The sequence below is a fragment of the Gossypium arboreum genome, chromosome 12, assembly GCF_025698485.1.
Source record: "Gossypium arboreum isolate Shixiya-1 chromosome 12, ASM2569848v2, whole genome shotgun sequence".
NCBI classification, from domain to species: domain Eukaryota; kingdom Viridiplantae; phylum Streptophyta; class Magnoliopsida; order Malvales; family Malvaceae; genus Gossypium; species Gossypium arboreum.
In genome coordinates this window covers 77791293-77809725 of record NC_069081.1, presented here as the reverse complement: position 1 = coordinate 77809725, position 18433 = coordinate 77791293, and the positions used below count along the sequence as shown (strand labels likewise).

The 18433-nt window shown below is 33.4% G+C and overlaps 1 long non-coding RNA gene across 2 annotated transcripts; it reads right to left on the bottom strand.

Annotated features, from left to right (window-relative positions):
• Positions 1-13160: 13160 nt before the first annotated feature.
• On the bottom strand, positions 13161-16981 carry LOC128285260 (uncharacterized). 2 transcript variants are annotated; one of them, XR_008275722.1, is made up of 3 exons: positions 16710-16977; positions 16157-16240; positions 14212-14407 (listed from the first exon to the last, which is right to left on the bottom strand). It is a non-coding gene; the product is annotated as an uncharacterized LOC128285260 (long non-coding RNA). The 2 variants fall into 2 exon arrangements; XR_008275721.1 differs by lacking the exon at positions 16157-16240 and having other exon boundaries at positions 13161-14407; positions 16710-16981.
• Positions 16982-18433: the final 1452 nt, after the last annotated feature.

Here is an 18433-nt window from a genome sequence, read left to right as displayed (position 1 = left end):
AAAATTATAAGCTTGCTGGAAAATTTTCAGCTAATGCACTTGTGAAACTTCCCAATAACAAGGTATGTGTTGTGTGTGCTTTATGCGCTAGGAGTAAGAGCGTATGAATATTCGCTCCTATGATGGAACGAGTTATCGGCCTTAACGAAGCTGTTATTTGTGTATGAACATAAGAGTTGGGATGGTGAAGTAAGTATGATTATGTGAATGTGTATTAATGAAATGATTCATTTGGCTATGTGAATGTAATGCTTTGGTTAAAGCTGATTTTATTGCTTGAGACTTACTAAGCATAAAATGCTTACTCCGTTGCTTTGGCTCTCTGTTTTATAGATTTTGCTCGGTAGCAAGCGGATTCGGGATCATTAAAGTCGAAGTCATCTACACTATCAAAGCCTCCATTTTGGTATAATTTTGGTTGAACTTTGAAATGGCATGTATAGGACTACCCTAATGTTGAAGGTCATGTACCTTTCGGTTTTGTGTAAGCTTGGATAGCCATGCGAAAATGGCTTATATACGTTTTTAGTATGATTCTATAATAGTTTGTATGATAATCATTATGGGGTATGAAATTGTTTGAAAGGATTAGCCATTGGAATGGTTAATCATAATCACACTTTGTGCTATGTGTGCAAAAAGGGCCATTTGAATCGTGGAAATCATGAAATAGGTAATGGTTACTTTGAAAACAGATGCTGGCAGCAGCAGTGGTGTGGTTTTGAAAAATCACCAAAATTTGTAGGAATGGTATTAAATAATTAATAAATTATGTAAATTAACCTTAATGAGTCTACTTTCATGTGGAAGAAACGAAACGGTCATAGGAGTTACATGTTAAGAGATATTAAAGCTATTGTGAGATAGGGCCAGAACGGTTTCTGGGTCCCCTGTTGCAACTTTAATAATTTATTATAAATTATCCATAAAGAATTAGGAGTCATGCCTTATATTTACAGATTCCATTTTGAGTCTAGTTTCATTAGAAACAAACGGCACCAGTATTAAAGCCCTGTACAGAGAGATATTCAAGTTGTAACGCGCGAAGGTCAGAGCAGTTGATCCCTGTAACATGGGTGACTTTAACTAATAAACTGTACCAATTGGCCCGACCAAAAATTATATAAATAAATCCATGGATGGATATATGAGTCTGAATTCAGGGAAAATTTACGGAATCAGTTTCTGAGTTTTGAAACTCGAGATATGATTTTTAAGGTGACAGTGACGCAGATTTCCAGCCTGTCTGGAAATGTCAAATTGGTGGGTGAAATATGTGGATTTGGCTTGTTAACCCCTCGTGTCCGACACCGGCGATGGTCTCGGGTTCGGGGTGTTACAACTTTTGCCCCAAGGTTCAGAAATTAAACTTCTTCCTATTTTCTTATGTTTTATGACATGCTGATCATTTTCCCCTTATATAGAAACATCAAATTCTCACTCTAACATGTACTTATGAACATTAGGTATTTTTACCGATTATGTCGTTTTACTCATTTTCACGTAAAATCACTTAGCAAAAGTTGTTTAACACAATTTCAAGCTTCATATTCTACCATTAAACATTAAAATACATGCATTTCATTCATGGGTAAATTTTTAAACATAAATCCTAGCTCAAAATAATGGTAGAAATGAGCAGATCATGTTACCGAGATTTCAAAAATACATAGAACATTAAAAACGAAGCTCAGAATCACTCACTATTAAGCTTGGAAGCTTGGCCAAACCCTAACCATGGCTGCTCTTGGTACATTCTGAGGTAGAAAGAAGAAAGGGACACATTTTGGGTTTAAAATTTGTCTTTTAGTTCATTTTACCCCTAAATGACCAAAATGTCCTTTTTACTATTCTTTCAAATTTTACCCAACAAAGGCCATTTTTGTCCAAAAAGTTCTAAAATATTTTAATTATCATTTAAGGACCTCTCATTTAAATTTCATGACAATTAGACACATCTAACATGTCAAACTCAACTTTTGCACTTTTTACAATTTAGTCCTTTTTACTAAATTGAGTGCCCAAACGTTGAAATTTTTGAACGAAATTCTCACGAAATCATTCCGTGAAATCGTAGACCATAAAAATATAATAAAAATGAAATTTTCCTCATCAGATTTGTGGTCCTGAAACCACTGTTCTGACTAAGCCCAAAATCGGGATGTTACATTTCTCCCCCCTTTAGGATTTTTGTCCCCGAAAATCTCACTAGAAAAGTGGTTTTGGTTTTTCACTTGGATTCCTAAATCCTATAATCAATGTCAAAGAACTTTCACTCAGGCTAAACTTTTACTACCTATCTCTTTAACTTTTACATACAAGAATCATAAGTGGTATTCACTTTACAGTACCTTTACAGAAACTTAATCTGTACCAGAAAGCTCATGTACTCAAAAGTCCTATCCATACCTTCATGTTACATATACATTCGCACCCAAATCTTTTCGGATTCAAATAGTAAAACTATTCAGTTCATCTCAACCTCATACTCTTTATAATTTCACACAGTCCAATTATTTGTCAATTCAACCCTCAGCTACTTTTTAATTCAAGCCTCTTCTGGCTTTCCAAAGAAATCATGATATGAAACTCGGATCTCAATCTGATTAGTGGAGATTAAAATTCCATGAGATCCAAAATTCATAAAGACACGAAATTCTATGAATCTGGTAAGCAGACATTCGGGTATACCAGCATAATTTACACATCTTATAACTTTTAACAACGCTACATATCACTTTCCTCTTTCAAGGACAGGAATGATCTAGACAAGAAAATCCATATTAACCTTTTCTATTTCCATTCTAATTCCCAAACGGAAAAAATAATTCTAATGATTCTTGCTATACATCTTTAAACTTCAACATTTCAAGAATTTGTACTCAAAGATAAATAATGATCGTTTCAGCATTTTTTTAATACCCAGATTATCTTCACATTATCAATATCAGATCTTCTTATTGCATACGATTCTTCTAGGAAACATACACTTCTTAATTAGACTATTCGTCTTTTTACCCGTAAAGAAATAAAATCTTATTCTTAAGCATGCACATTTCATTAAATTCTAGACATATATTCCATACAGATTGAACAATCAAGTCGACCTTATTCATCCGTAATTGATATTTTAAGAAATTCTCTCTTTTAGTCAACAGAATGATTCAACATGCATCATTCCAAATTCACTCATCATGCCAATCGAAAACCATAACAAATGCATTAGCATAAGTAATACTGATACCTCAACTGGATACATTAACTCTGATTAACTTACTTGAGAAAGGAAATCCACCATACACATTGGGACTTGAAATTTCACCACATTATCAGGATCATGTCAAAGGTATAGTCATACTTGTTCTTTATATACATCAATTACAAGTTGGAGGTCATACTCTAAGTGCAAGTCATGATCAACAAGTTACAAGATAAAATATCCAGAAAACCCAAGATAGAGAAATCTGAAACGGAGAACCCAGAATAAGGAAATCCAAGATAAAGAAATCCATGATAAGGAAATCCCATTTACAGCATTTCATCAGAAGACCGAGAACTAGACTCATAAAAATACGAAAGACCCTAATGTTTTTTTTTCAAAGAAAAGAAATCCAGAATATCATCATTCCAAACCACTGACAACAAATACGACCGGAACTATATGCTTCTCAAATATGTAAAATCAATCAAAGCAATGATCGGTAGAAATAGAATCATGGCACCATACACAATTTCTCATCGATTCCTAACAGGCAGAATATAACAAAATACTAGAGAAAAATAGAACCATGCAGATTATAATCTAATCAGACTGACAACAAATTCGTCTAACGTTAAGATCAGGGAACATTTTCATAATATAAGAATTCATCAGGGATTAGATAGCCCCAATAATATTTCCGGTGTCAGATAGTCTCATACCATATCTCTATAGAGACAATCACAAATTGTTCACTGTAATTACCATGCTTGGACATTTCATATTTCGAACATGTAACACCCCAAACCAGGCCCAGACGTTATGACCGGATCCGACATGCCACATCGAAGCATTCAAAACATTTTATATTGTTGATCCAGAAAAACTTACTTAGTGTTTTAAAAGATAATTTCATTATAGGTTAAAGTGAATGGAAGTCGTGCACCGGTAGGAAACCGAAAAGAGGTGGTGAGTCCATCGGATGCTTAAGTACCAAGCTCCTTCGGATCCAATCCTAGACATGCATACCGCCATTGCCACACCTTAACGTCATGGATATTTCTAGGAAACCGATTTGATTAAGTCATTTTAGGAAAAGTGATTAATTTTGGAAAATACTTTCATTAAGGAAGCTTTGTTTGTTGTCGTGTTATTTTGAAATCAATTGTTGTTTTTGAAAACGCCTAAAGCTATCCAATTTCAACAGTTAAAATAAGTAATACCTATCTTAGTAATACATATTAAAACCATCAAAAATAATTAAGCGGCCTTATTACATTTAAAACCTAAAACTTCAAACGTAAATAAAAGGATGTCCAGTTCACGGAAGAAAATCAAACTTTCGAATGGGTGGCCACTCAATTCCCTCACGACTCCAAGCCCACTATGGTTGGGGATTACTGCGTGGATGAAAATAAAAGGGTGAGTTTGGGGAAACTCAATGTGTAAATTAACCCAACCATAGCCTATATCAGCTCAAACCACAGAAATAGAATAAGTTGGCCTTAGCCCAGAACAGAATTCAGAATAAAGCCGATAGGCCCATAACAGAACAGAAAAGATATTACATGTTTATCCAGAAACCCAACCCAGATTCATCCATAACACCCCCGTACCAGCCTTACACCATATGGGGAGACTACTCGACCCACCCAACCGCTACACACCACAGAAATAGCAGCAAGGCTGCCAGATATTGTGACGAATTCACCAGATACAGATATTGTGGCAGAGCCACCAGAACAGATATATGTGGCAGAGCCACCAGATCAGATAATTGTGGCATAGCCACCAGATGAATATATGTGGCGAGCCACCAGATCGAATAATTGTGGCATAGCCACCGAACGCTTCCTCCATAGTATAACCCAAGTCCCCATGCAATGATATATAATCATGGCATACATCATACGTAATTAGATCGTCATGCTTTTCATCAAAAAGTAACCCTAGGGTATAATGGTAATTTTGCATACATAGGGGTATTCAAGTAATTTAACTATTCTTAAGGTTTTCATACATAACATAGCCATTTACGTATGATCGAAACACTTATCGCATTTTCTTACCAATTTGGGCCGTTGGCCCATTATCCGTTTTGGCCCATTAAGCCCAAAAATATCGAAATGCATGTAATCGCGCTCTCTGCAGTCTTATCACTTTAATTTACCATATACATCAAACTATTAATCTCATGAGCATTCACACACTCGTAAGATCTCAAAATATCGGCTTTTCGGCATTTCGGCTTTTCGGCTTGTGCCGATCTAGTCTATAAGAGGGTGTTAGTTACACACCTGTTTGCGACGATATGCTGGCGAGATCCACACACGAACCGCCTACAATTGGATTACTAACATGTTAATCTAACTATTCAAATATGAACTACGTATTAACCCCTTACAATATTCGGCCAACCACACCTACAGATCAGAGTAAGCTTATAAGAAATCAATAAGCAAATCATTAACAAATTTTTGTCAGTGTTTACCACATAATCATAATTTCACTACAAGCTGTCTTCCTGAGCAACAGTGACTAAATCATTTATAAATAGAGATACGAAACTCAAAATCAAGTGTCGTTAATTTTCCCTGAAAATAGACTCATATATCTTCTATCCAAAAAATTTTCAGAATTTTTGGTTTAGCCAATCAATACCAGATTTTTCTCAAAGTTTCCCATGTTTCACTGTTTGACTAATCTGACCACTCTTCATTACGAATCAAATTTCTCATTGTACAGAATTAAAAATATGTTATTGTTTATTTCATTTGAAACTAGACTCAATAAGATTTGATTAAATAATTTATTCAGCTTCTAATTCATCTCCCACAATTTATGGTGATTTTCCAAAGTCACGTTACTGCTGCTATCCCAAGCAGATTTATTACCAAATCACTCTTTCACACATACCTTGCCTGCATGTTATTTAAACATGTATATCACCAATCAATCATCACATATCTATGATTTTACTTAAGTATAATCTCCATTTCATCATTTTAAAGCACAACATGTTAGCCGATTTTTCCCTTTAGCATCTAAGGCACATGCATGCTCATTTGTTTGGCTCAACTTCACCTATCTTCCATTTTTCATTAAAAGAACATGAAACAACAACCATTTCCTTCATTTTAATTCATGACTAAATTCTCACAACACAACTAAAAACCAAAATCTGCTTCAAGAGTTAAGGTAGAATCAAGAAGAACTCATAAACCTCAAAATAGAAGCAAGGTACCAAGAACTTACCTTTAATTTTCCTCCTCCTAGTGACCGAATACTCAAGAGCTTTCTCCTCTCCTTTCTCTTCTCTAACTTTTGGCTATGATGAACAAAGATGGACAAAACTTTGTTCTTTTCATCCTTTTGTTATTTTATTACCCAACATTTTATGACACAAAATAACCTATATTATTTGTGCCATACCTATGCCATAATGTCAATAAAAAAAATGCCCATAATGCTTATCACGCCCATCATGGAACATTTACCTAACCCATTATCAATTTTTTATCAATTTGTACCATAAATTATGGATATCAAGTGCACATATTGTCTTCAACAACATGATGGCCGGCCACTTCTTGTAAAATGGGAGGTTTGACATACAAATCCTCCTATTTTGCACTACTATTTATTTGGCCACTACAAATTAGCCTATAGCATTTTCAAACATTTTCACATAGGTCCTATTTCATAATTTCACTCACAAATGACAAAATCAAAGCATGAAATTTTGTCAACATTCACAGAATTCCCAAAAATTGGGGCGTTACAGAACATTATTCTTTTAACTATTTCTGATGTCCCAAATTCCATAAATTCCCTTTACCAAGAAAACCAATTCATGAGGGAATTTCAATCAATACATTTCTCGAAATCATACCAGGATAGATCGTTTTACCAAAATTAACCCTTTTCGCTAACTGCGATTTTGCTAAAATTAAACAATCTTTCGGTCAATCCGATATCTTTGTAGCTCATGTCTATACTTATCAACCCATTCTCAATCTCTAATCATGCTTATAACCATTCCATCATTAAACTCTTTGATTTCTCACCTGGAAACTCATTCAACATAAATCTCAGGAATTTCCATTATAAAACGCCACTTTGGTAAGGGGGAGGTGGTCGTAGGACCTCTGACTCAACTCTCATATACATGTAACACAGTTTTCATCATAGCAATCATATTTCAATCATGTCATTCATTTCGAGTAACTAACATTCATATTGATTTTACACTCACTTTCCAGTTATCTCATTTAAACAAGTGTACTTATACTTGTATTTCCATGTTTCTTAGATAATATTACTTATCCATTCATTAAATCAGACAAGTCAAGCACATAATATCATATAAAGGCCAAAAAAACATGGATAAATATATCACAGTCTAAACTTTCATCTTACACATCATCATATACATATCATTGAAATCATATATATCAGTCTAAGCAATTTAATACATTTACTCAAGTTATACGAGCTTACCAATCATAATCATCCCAATCAATATACATGAATATTCATCTTATCAATATTTTTGATAAGTTACTCAAACACATGCACTTGTTCAAATAAATCGATCATATACATCATGGAATTATCTATTAATCATAGATAAGCTCATTTCATAATGTAAACATTTCATGAATCCTCATTTGTACCTTTCCAAGTTTTAGTTCGTCATAACTATACTTTACTCGAATATTTTAGCTTCACATTCAACCTGGTCGGTGTAGCTCGGTTGGAGAATACCTTTGTCTAAACAAAGTGGCTCTCATACATGTCAGGAGGCATCACACTATCACGGATTGGTGGCATGTATAGTTGAACTTTTACACATGCTAGGTTAGCACGAGAACCGACTAAACCATAGCTCTGATACCACTAAATGTAACACCCCTCACCCTTATCCAATGTCGGGACAGGGTTCAAGGCGTTACCGGACTTAAACATTTATAACATGCAAAACCGGGCAACAAAATTTCACCAAAAATTAAGACCTCTCGAACACATGCATATCATCCCTTATATAGGTCTTCGAAACCTATAACATATATTGAGGTGGTTCGGGACTAAACCAAGAACTTTGAAAACCTTTGGGCAACTTAACTAATTTTCTTGTTTCGGAGAGTCACACGCCCGTGTGGATTGGGTCGTATGGTTAATTTCAAGGCTATTTTCCAAGTCAATTGTCACCCTTAATTACCTACATACACTTATACATTTTCATAGCAATTGACATGACATATTTGAGTAATTATATATTCACAATCAAGACACAAGCATGACATTCTTACAACAACACATAACATATTACCAACCATGCATGACAAACAAGTATATGCACATCACCAATATCAGACATAACATGAATAGCTAGATTTATAAGTCAAAATCATTAGCTCACTAAAGACCAATATATTTGGCCAAATTATAATAACACATGTTATAAAACTAGGTCCCTATACATGTCACTCACTTGATAATTCTAGCATATGTGTTTATACTGTTAAGGTGTTGGCTTGATAGTGTGATGCTGCCTCCGACAATCTCTAACCCCGAGTTAACCTGACAACACTAAAAGAAATGGAAAGGAGGGCGTAAGCTTTACGCTTAGTAAGCTCGCATGAAAATAATAAGTAATTTACTAACATGCTTTCCATAGTAAAACTATCCCAATTGTACATTTACACATGTTCTGGTTAAGCTGTTTTCTTGAGTCACAGTCACTAAATCATTTATATCTGGAGCTACGGAACTCCAAATTAAGATCCGTAAATTTTCTCAGAAACTAGATTCATACAAATTTCCACTATCAAATTTTCAGAATTACATTTTATTATTTAAAGTCTCCCCTATTTTGCTGTTTGACAGCTTCGACCACTCTTCACTAAAATATAATTATCTTTTGCTACCAAATTCATATGAGGTTCTCATTTCTTTTTTATGCAAATAAATTCAATAAGGAATCCAACCATGTAAATTATGTTCCTTAAATATTTTTGTACAATTTTTAATGATTTTTACAAGTCAGAACAGGGGATCAAGAAATTAGTCTGAACCAGTCTTACAAAAATATAAATATATCAAAATACAGAATTCTTTTGTTTGCTCTATTTCTTTTATATGAAAATAGATTCAATAAAATTTAATTTCATATCTCATTCCACCTCTAGTTCAACTTCTACTATTTTTGGTGATTTTTCAAAATAACTCCCTTGCTGCTGTTTTAGACTGTTTATCTCAAATTTCATTCTTTCACTAAAATTTCTTATTATCAACTTTCAAGATAATACTTATCCATATTCATCTTATTAAAAATTCAATCACATATCTAACTCATAATTCAAAACTCATATATTCATATTCCGTTATTATCCCACATTTTTTTTCATGTTAAATTTCATTTAGCAAACTTGTTTCTCCCAATGAACACTTCAGAAAGTAACAATATCCGGTGGTTTTAGCACATAACTCCACACTATTGGGCTAACATGTAATTTTGGCATACGCACTTAGCGCCACTTTTTAAATTAACATGTATAACCGTGGCATATCCACTTAGCACCACGTTACATTTTTAACCGTGGTATATCCACTTAGCACCACGTTAATAAATCAATATATGTAACCGTGACATATCCATTTAGCACCACGTTACATGTTTAACCATGGTATATCCACATAGCAACACGTTAATGAATCAATATATGTAACCGTGGCATATCCACTTAGCACCACGTTACATGTTTAGCCGTGGTATATCCACTTAGCACCACGTTAATGAATCAATATATGTAACCGTGGCATATCCACTTAGCACCACGTTACATGTATCAATATGTCTAATCGTGCACCACGTATATCCAGATCCACTTAGCACCACGTTAATGAATCAATATATGTAACCGTGACAAATCCACTTAGCACCACGTTACATGTATCAATATGTGTAATCGTGGTATATCCACTTAGCACCACGTTACATGTATAACCGTGGTAAATCCACTTAGTACCACATTTTTTCATTCCAAAGGTTCAACCAAGATTTCATCATTTAATTTCAATTCCTCAACCACAAATCACCGTTTGTGTCCATTAATTGAACAATACTAAAACTTATTTCATTTGCACTCTCTTCACAAGTCCATTTCATTTCACATGTCAAACATGTACTCATGAGTTTCAAGTATGTACCTGTGCTATTTCTTAGCACAATCACTCAAGCAAACAGAACAATCATATACAAGATCTCATATTCTTGGTAATCACTCATTTCTTTTAAATATCATATTCCATCAAATTTCTATTAACATCAAATTCAATACAATTATAACAAATTATATTTCATGTATATCAATAATAACATGAATAATAAGCTTATTAAATCACACGAACTTACCTCGACCCAGAAATGGCAATTTACCATTCAGTCTATAACATTGTCTTGATCTATAATATCACATTTAGCCTACTAATTAGTCACACTATTCATATGGATCTAAAAATCATATTTTTACAAATTTGTATTTTGACCCCTAAACTTTTGCATATTTGCACTTTTTCCCCAAGGTTCGAAAATTAAACTTCTTCCTATTTTCTTATGTTTTATGACATGCTGATCATTTTTCCCTTCTATAGAAACATCAAATTCTCACTCTAACATGTACTTATAAACATTAGGTATTTTTACCGATTATGTCGTTTTACTCGTTTTCACGTAAAATCACTTAGCAAAAGTTGTTTAACACGATTTCAAGCTTCATATTCTACCATTAAACATAAAAATACATGCATATCATTCATGGGTAAATTTTTAAACATAAATCGTAGCTCAAAATAATGGTAGAAATGAGCATATCATGTTACCGAGATTTCAAAAATATATAGAACATTAAAAACGGAGCTCAAAATCACTTACTATTAAGCTTGGAAGCATGGCCAAACCCTAACCTTGGCTACTCTTGGTACATTCTGCTGTAGTGAGAAGAAAGGGACACATTTGGGGTTTAAAATTTGTCTTTTAATTCATTTTACCCCTAAATAACCAAAATGCCCTTTTTACTATTTTTTCAAATTTTACCCAACCAAGGCCATTTTTGTCCAAAAAGTTATAAAATGATTTAATTATCATTTAAGGACCTCCCATTTAAAATTTCATGACAATTAGACACCTCTAACATGTAAAACTCAACTTTTGCACTTTTTACAATTTAGTCCTTTTTACTAAATTGAGTGTCCAAACATCAAAAGTTTCGAATGGAATTTTCAAAAAATCATTCCTTGAAATAGTAGACCATAAAAATATAATAAAAATGAAATTTTCCTCATCAAATTTGTGGTCTCGAAACCACTGTTCCGGCTAAGCCCAAAATTAGAATGTTATATTTATCCCCCCTTTAGGGATTTTCGTCCCCGAAAATCTCACCAGAAAAGTGGTTTTGGTTTTTTACTTGTATTCCTCAATCCTATAATCGATGTCAAAGAACTTTCACTCAGGCTAAACTTTTACTACCTATCTCTTTAAATTTTACATACAAAAATCATAAGTGGTATTCACTTTACAATACTTTTACTGAAACTTAATCTCTACCAGAAAGCTCATGTACTCAAAAGTCCGATCCATACCATCATGTTACATATACATTCGCACCCAAATCTTTTCAGATTCGAATAGTAAAACTAGTCAGTTCATCTCAACCTCATACTCTTTATAATTTCACACAGTCCAATTATTTGTTAATTCAACCCTCAGCTACTTTTTATTTCAAGCTTCTTCTGGCTTTCCAAAGAAATCATGATATGAAACTCGGATCTCAATCCGATTAGTGGAGATTAAAATTCCATGATATCCAAAATTCATAAAGACATGAAATTCTATGAATCTGGTGAGCAGACATTCGGGTATACCAACATAATTTACACATCTCATAACGTTTAACAATGCTACATATCACTTTCCCCTTTCAAGTATAGGAATGATCCAGACAAGAAAATCCATCTTAACCTTTTCTATTTCCATTCTAATTCCCAAACGGCAAAAATAATTCTAATGATTCTTGCTATACATCTTTAAACTTTCAACATTTCAAGAATTTGTACTTAAAGATAAACAATGATCGTTTCAGCATTTTTTTAATACCCAGATTATTTTCATATTATCAATATCATATCTTCTTATTGCATACAATTCTTCTAGGAAACATACACTTCTTAATTAGACTATTCGTCTTTTTACCCGTGAAAAAATAAAATCTTATCCTTAAGCATGCACATCTCATTAAATTCTAGACAAATATTCCATACAGATTGAACAATCAAGTCGACCTTATTCATCCATAATTGATATTTCAAGAAATTCTCTCTTCTAGTCAACAGAATGATTCAACATGCATCATTCCAAATTCACTCATCATGCCAATCGAAGACCATAAAAAATGCATTAACATAAGCAATACTGATACCTCAACTGAATACAATAACTCTAATTAACTTACTTGAGAAAGGAAATCCACCATACACATTGAGACTTGAAATTTCACCACATTATTAGGATCAATTCAGAGGTATAGTCATACTTGTTCTTTATATACATCAATCACAAGTTGGAGGTCATGCTCTAAGTGCAAGTCATGATCAACAAGTTACAAGATAAAATATCCAGAAAACCTAATATAGAGAAATTTGAAACGGAAAAGCCCAGAATAAGGAAATCCAAGATAAAGAAATCCATGATAAGGAAATCCCATTTACAGCATTGAATCAGAAGACCGATATCCAGACTCATAAAAATATGAAAGACCCTAATTTTTTTTTCAAAAAAAAAGAAATCTAGAATAACATCATTCCAAACCACTGACAACAAATACAACCGGAACTATATGCTTCTCAAATATATAAAATCAATCAGAGTAATGATCGATAGAAATAGAATCATGGCACCATGTTTGTTTGGGTAAAATTTGAAATAGAAATAGAAATAGAATCACAGTCTAAACTTTCATCTTACACATCATCATATACATATCATTACCCTAAAATCAATCAGTCCAAGCAATTTAATACATTTACTCAAGTTATATGAGCTTACCAATAATAATCATCCCAACTAATATACATGAATATTCATCTTATCAATATTTTTGATAAGTTACTCAAACACATGCATTTGTTCAAATAAATCGATCATATACATCATGGAATTATCTATTAATCATAGATAAGCTCATTTCACCATGTACACATTTCATGAATCCTCATTCGTGAACCCATTCCAAGTTTAATCATGCTTATAACTATACTTTAAACTCTTTGGTTTCTCAAAATTTTAGCATCACATTCAACATGGTAAGGGGATAGCTCATAAGGCCTTGACTCAACTACCTTTGAAAAGTGGCTTCATCATAGCAATCATATTTCATCACAATTCATTCACGAATAACTAACATGTATAGTTGAACTTTTACACATTCTAGGTTAGTCCGAGAACCGACTAAACCATAGCTCTGATACCAGTAAATGTAACACCCTTCACCTGTATCCAACGTCGGGACAAAGTTCGAGGCGTTAACGGACTTAAACATTCACAACATGCAAAACCTAGCCACAAAATTTCACCAAAAATTAAAACATCTCGAACACATGCATATCGTCCCTTATATAGGTATTCGAAACCTATAACATACATTAGGGTGATTCGGGACTAAACCAAGAACTTTAAAAATTTTTGGGCAACTTAACTAATTTTCTTGCTTCGGAGAGTCACACACCCGTGTGGATTGGGCCGTGTGGTCAATTTTAAAGCTATTTTCCAAGCCAATTGTCACCCTTAATTACCTACATACACTTATACATTTTCATAGCAATTAACATGGCATATTTGAGTAATTATATATTCACAAGCATGGCATTCTTACAACACATAACATATTACCAATCATGCATGGCAAACAAGCATATGCACATCACCAATATCAGACATAACATGAATCGCTAGATTTATAAGTCAGAATCATTAGCTCACTAAAGACCAATATATATAGCCAAATTATAATAACACATGTTATAAAACTAGGGCCCTATACATGCCACTCATTTGATAATTCTAACATATGTGTTTATACTGTTAAGGTGTTGGCTTGATAGTGTGATGCTGCCTCCGACGATCTCCAACCCCGAGTTAACCTGAAAACACTAAAAGAAATGAAAAAGAGGGGGTAAGTTTTACGCTTAGTAAGGTCGCATGAAAATAATAAGCAATTTACTAACATGTTTTCCATAGTAAAATTATCCCAATTGTACTTTTACACATGTTCTGGTTAATCTATTTTCTTGAGTTACAGTAACTAAATCATTTATCTCTGGAGCTACAGAACTCCAAATTAAGATCTGTAAATTTTCCCAAAAACTATACTCATACAAATTTCCACCATAAAAGTTTCATAATTTTTGGTATTACCAATAAGTACAGTTTATTATTTAAAATCTCCCCTATTTTGTTATTTGACAACTTCGACCACTCTTCACTAAAATTTAATTAACTTTTGCTACCAAATTCAAATGAGCTTCTCGTTTCTTTCTTCTGAAAATAGATTCAATAATGAAACCAAACCATATAAATTATGTTCCTTAACTATTTTTTTACAATTTTTAATAATTTTTACAATTCAGAACAAGAGATCACAAAATCATCAACGAACAAGTCTTACAAAAGATAAATATATCAAAATGAAGAATTTCTTTGTTTTCTATGTTTCTTTTATATGAAAATAGTATCAATAAGATTTAATTCCATATCTCATTCCACTTCTAGTTCAACTTCTACTATTTTTGGTGATTTTTAAATTCACTCCCCTATTTCTTTTTTTAGATTTTTTATCCCAAATTTCATTCTTTCACTAAAATTTCTTATTATCAACTTTCAAGATAATACTTATCCATATTCATCTTATCAAAATTCAATCACATAACTAACTCATAATTCAAAACTCATATATTCATATTCGTTATTATCCCACATTTTTTTCACATTAAATTTCATTTAGCAAACTTATTTCTCCGGTGAACACTTGAAAAGTAACAATATCTGGTGGTTTTAGCACATAACTCTACACTATTGGGCTAACATGTAATTATGGCATACGCACTTAGCGCCACTTTTCAACATGTATAACTATGGCATATCCACTTAGCACCGGCATGTTTAACCGTCCACTTAGCACCACGTTAATGAATCGTTATGTTTATCCACTAGCACCGTTACATGTTTAACCGTATATCCACTTAGTACCACGTTAATGAATCAATATATGTAACCGTGACATATCCACCTAGCACGACGTTACATGTATCAATATGTGTAATCATGGTATATCCACTTAGCACCACATTACACGTTTAACGATGGTATATCCACTTAGCACCACTTTAATGAATCAATATATGTAACCGTAACATATCCACTTAACACCACGTTACATGTATCAATATGTGTAATCGTGGTATATTCACTTACCACCACATTACACGTATAACGATGGTATATCCACTTAGCACCACATTTTTTTCATTCCAAAAGTTTAACCGAGATTTCCTCATTTAATCTCAATTCATGAACGACAAATCACCGTTTGTGTCCATTAATTGGATAATACTAAAACTTATTTCATTTGCACTCTCTTCACAAGTCCATTTCATTTCACATGTTAAACATGTACTCATGAGTTTTGAATACGTACTTGTGCTATTTCTTAGCACAACCACTCATGCAAACAGGACAATCATATGCAAGATCTCATATTCTTGGTAATCACCCATTTCTTTTAAATATCATATTCCATCAAATTTCTATTAACATCAAATTCAATGCAATTATAAAAAATTATATTTCATGTATGTCAATAATAACATGAATAATAGGCTTATTAAATCACGCGAACTTACCTCGAATCCAGAAATGGCAATATACCATTCTAGTCTATAACCTTGTATTTTCCCGATTTAAGCCCAAATCTCGACTTCCTTAATCTATAATATCACATTTAACCTACTAATTAGTCACACTATTCATATGAGCTTAAAAATCATATTTTTACAAATTTACTTTTTGATCCCTAAACTTTTACATATTTTCACTTTTCCCCAAAGTTCAAAAACTAAACTTCTTCCTATTTTATGACATGTTCATCATTTTTATGTTCTATAACAACATCAAATTCAACATCAAATTCTCACCCTAACATGTATTTATGAATATTAGGTATTTTTACCCATTTTGTTGTTTTACTCATTTTCACGTAAAATCGCTTAGCAAAAATTATTTAACACAATTCAAGCTTCATATTCTGCCATTAAACATCAAAATACATGCATATCATTAATGGTTAAATTTTGAAACACAAATCCTAGCTCAAAATAATTATAGAAAGGAGGAGATCATGTTACTGAGATTTCAAAAATACATAAAACATTAATAACAAAACTCAAAATCACTTACTATTAAGCTTGAAAGCTTGGCCAAACCTTACCCATGACTGCTCTTGGTACATCCTACTGTAGCAAGAAAAAAAAACACATTTAGGGTTTAAAATTTATCTTTTAATTCATTTTACCCCTACATAACCAAAATACCTTTTTTACTATTCTTTCAAAATTTATCCAACCTAAACTATTTTTTTTCCAAAAAATTATACAATAGTTTAATTACTATTTAAGGACCTCCCATTTAAAATTTCATAACAATTAGACACTTCCAACATGTAAAATTCAACTTTTTACTTTTTACAATTTAATCCTTTTACTAAATTAAGTACCCAAACATCGAAATTTTTGAACAAAATTTTCACGAAATCATTCCATGAAATCGTAAACCATAAAAATATAATAAAAATGAAATTTTACTCATCAAATTTGTTGTCCTGAAACTCTTTTTTATTGAGCCCAAAATCGAGATGTTACAATTTAAGTCAGGAGTTATCACACTATCACAGGTTATATAATGGCATGTATTTCTAAACCACATACATGCTACGTCTAGTTTAAAAGCTGACAAAACTGAAGCTCTGATGCCACTAAATGTAACACCCCTAACCCATATCTTTAATCGAATCAGGGTTACAGAACATTATTGATAACCAGAAACCTTTAAACATCATCACATTTAAATAGACTAATCATATCATAATCCATTCAAACACATGCACTTTGTCCCTAAATCGAGCCTTCGAGATCCTAAAAATAACTTAGAAGCAATTTGGGACTAATTTGAAGCAAATTGGAAGGTTTAGGAAAAAGTAGTAAAATTTGAAAATAGGGGTCATACAGCCGTGTGGCCAGGCTGTGTAGAATCACCCCAGGCTGTATAACATTCGAACAAGAGACACACGACCGTGCCCTAGCCCATGCCCTCACATTTGTAACTCTTTGAGTAGGGTCACACGCCCGTATGTCAGGCCGTGTAACTCTCTGAGTTGTTCGGCATGCTCGTGTGCCAGGCCGTGTGTTAGGCCGTGTAACTCACTGACTTGCACCCTATGAAATCCTCAGATGGCCAACGGTTATGCTGCCAGGCTGTGTGTATCACATGACTGAGTCACATGCCAGTGTCTCAGACCATGTGAACCCAAAATTTACCTAAAATCAAGCCATTTCATACCCTAACCAAGCATGAACATTCAATCCATTGACATTGTAACGCCCCAAATCTTGAATGATTATTTTTGTATGGTTGTGACACAATTGTCTGTCTGTTTCAGTGGTTATGTGTTTTGGGAGTGTCTAAGAAGTCTTGGGTTCAAGCCTTGGCTTGTGCAAAATTTAGTTTCTTTCTTGAATAAGCCCTATCTCTAGTTAGTAGGCTTTTAATTAAAATTGGGTAAAACATGACAGAAAAGGCCTGCTGGTTTAGGGGATGAGTGGCGTGTTGTTGATGCCAGAGGACTGAGGTTCGAATCCTAGTGGGCAGTATAGTGTTTTATTTTGCTGCAAGTGCGGTGGAAGTGTTCTTGGTTGGCGAAAACTCTAAAGAGTTTGAAAGAGGTTCAAATTGGTTGGTTGAGATTAGAGGAGAGATTTGGGGAGTAGATCAGGGAATGGGGGAGTGGTGGTGCCGAAAGGGGATTCTCCTCAACCATTCGTCTTGTCTTTGGTGTCCCTAGCCATTCGGTCATGCTTTTCTCCATTTGCTGAATCCCTTGAGGTCATTTTTCCGAATATTTTTTT